Here is a 2,441-nt window from a genome sequence, read left to right as displayed (position 1 = left end):
GACGTCAGGCTATGCTTTCCTACTGAACAACGAAGCAATCTCCTGAAGCATCAAGAAACAAATGTGTGTGTTTCTTTCATCCATGGAAGCAAAATATGTAGCATGTTCTGTAGCTGTCCAAGAAGCTGTATGGCTTAAAAGATTCTTAGTAAGATTCAGAATCTATGGTAGTAGTGAGAGACCAACTTTAATTTACTACGATAGTCAAGCAGTGATAGCCTATGCAAAGGATCCTAAGTACCACAATTGTACTAAGCATATGGACATAAAATATCACTTTGTAAGAGATATGATTGTTAAGAAACAAGTGACAGTTCAATACTTGTCTACTCATAAGATGTTGGTAGATCCCCTAACCAAGCTTATAGCTAGAGATCCTTTTGTCAAGCATGTAAAGGCCTTGGGCATGCGTAGAGCATGATGTATTGAACTCCTTTTTCTTTTTGATCCTTTTTCTTGTTCAATTACGTAGGCACAAGGCATGTTATACTGAACTTTTTTTGGTTTCCTCTTATTTAGTAATTCAATGCATTTTATCTAGTTCAAAGAAATTTTCTTGTATATACATTTGTGCATTTATACATGCATAGGCACGAGGTATGCAACACCAATATGTCGTACAGGTCACACAGTTGGCTCACTCACACGAGCAACCGCCTCGCTGTGTTCTCATGGGACATAGAAGGTTTGACAACAGATGATCACCATGAGATGGTAGAGAAGAATCACTGCACAAATTCGCCTCAGCTAGACTGAGATGAGACCCAGTCTGGGCCGAATCATGGATAATGTGTAATCCATGAGACCTATAGCCATATGAGGAACTCTTCACTTGTAAAACGTCATATATACTTGTGATAAAAGAGCTCCTGGTTCAAATGTTGGAGTGCATTTAGAACTTAAGTCTATACAGTGCTACTAAAACCAAAAAGTGACATACTCCACTCAGTGGATTGAGCGCTGTAGCATGCAATTCATACTGTATGAGCTTATTTAAATCCGCAACATGGAGTGTAGATGGAAGATCCCTAATCTATTATGTTGTGAGTCCCAGAAAGGAAACAAACCTTTCATAATGCCCTTAAGACTTAGATAGCATCACAAGGGTTTGGTTTAGTGACAGTTACTTTAGTCTAAACCCCATGGTCAAGAATGATGCGATCTAACGGGTCAAGACTAGGAAAGCGACTGTGCCAAATCTAAATGATGAATAGTTAGAAGGAAGATTTATCCTGAAGTACATAGCTACGTTGGTGTCTGTGACATGTCCCCTGCAGGTTGGATAGAACAACTAAGCAAGTGTGGATACCATACGTATAGGAAGGCAATCTGAGTAAACAAAATAACTCGAGAGATATTAGATATGCCACAAGTAAAGTGTATGAATAAAACTAGGGCATTTGAGGCAACAAGCATACAATTTGCAGATACACCAAGGGTGTTCTTGTGTGCTTGTCCTATATAAAGGACTCCTAGTGCACAATGTAACGCACCGCTCATGTTTTGTCCAAAATACACAAAGGCTCGCTGCCCAGAACTGTCCAAAGGTGTCCACAAAAGTCTTGGGTAAGTCTGGAACTCTCTAGAAATGTGTGGAGCTTGTTGGGGAAGCTTGGAAGGTTCCAGAATACTATAGATAGTTGTAGAGACACCTAACCCCTTTGTAAATATCTAGATATTTTTGTAGAGTATTCTAGATACAACATTGTAACCGTTGGATCAAGTAGATCTTAGCCGTCCATTGAGGAGGTGGAGAACTATAAATACCCCCTCCCCCTCATTCATTTGACACACTCAAGAAAGTGAGAGTGTTGTAAGTACTTTGAGAGATCAATACAAAGTTCTTTCTTTGAGTCTCTTGTTCCTTTGTGTTCCTTCGTGAGTAGGCTGACTAGCAACTTAAGGCAAGAAGTTTGCTAGGCCGCACGGTTCGTTGGAATTGCGACCAAGTCCGTGACAGTTGGTATCAGAGCCAAGGTTTGAAGATCGTTGGAACATAGAGGTAGATGGAAGGCGGAAGCGAGACTATCAATATATCCGAGGGAGTCAAGAAGAAATCTAAATCCCAGAGATCTAGTTCAAGGGAAACCATGGAGGGTTTTGAGACACGGCTAGCCAAGGTGGAGCTTGCAATAGCCGACAGGGAGGAGAAGTTCGAGGAGATGGGGCAAAGCATGGACGAGTTCCGTGAGGAGATGCAAGCCGCCATGAACAAAGTCCTCGCCCAATGTCTCGACAGGATGAAGGCCATGGAAGAGTCTCACAGGGATGAGGTTTCTTCGATTCGTGGAGAACTCGCGAGGGTCTCGCGTAAGTTGGAGAGTGCCGAAGAGGAGCTCATCTTGTGCAAGAAGGCTCTTGCACAAGAAAGTCCGTCAACGTCCGAGGTAAGGACTACATCCTCTAAAGTAGATGTTCCACGTCCTAAGGCTTTCAAAGGG

The 2,441-nt window shown here is 42.1% G+C and overlaps 1 long non-coding RNA gene across 1 annotated transcript; it reads right to left on the bottom strand.

The window, feature by feature from the left end:
- Window positions 1-421: 421 nt before the first annotated feature.
- Window positions 422-2,165, bottom strand: LOC114712363 (uncharacterized). The gene is made up of 3 exons (XR_003737230.1): window positions 1,838-2,165; window positions 1,471-1,472; window positions 422-433 (listed from the first exon to the last, which is right to left on the bottom strand). It is a non-coding gene; the product is annotated as an uncharacterized LOC114712363 (long non-coding RNA).
- Between the last annotated feature and the right edge of the window lie 276 nt (window positions 2,166-2,441).

Source organism: Neltuma alba, unplaced genomic scaffold (assembly GCF_004799145.2).
Source record: "Neltuma alba isolate B1F8T4 unplaced genomic scaffold, ASM479914v2 tig00011349_pilon, whole genome shotgun sequence".
Lineage (NCBI taxonomy): Eukaryota > Viridiplantae > Streptophyta > Magnoliopsida > Fabales > Fabaceae > Neltuma > Neltuma alba.
The sequence above is the reverse complement of the archived record's forward strand: the minus strand, read 5'-3'. Positions and strand labels throughout refer to the sequence as shown.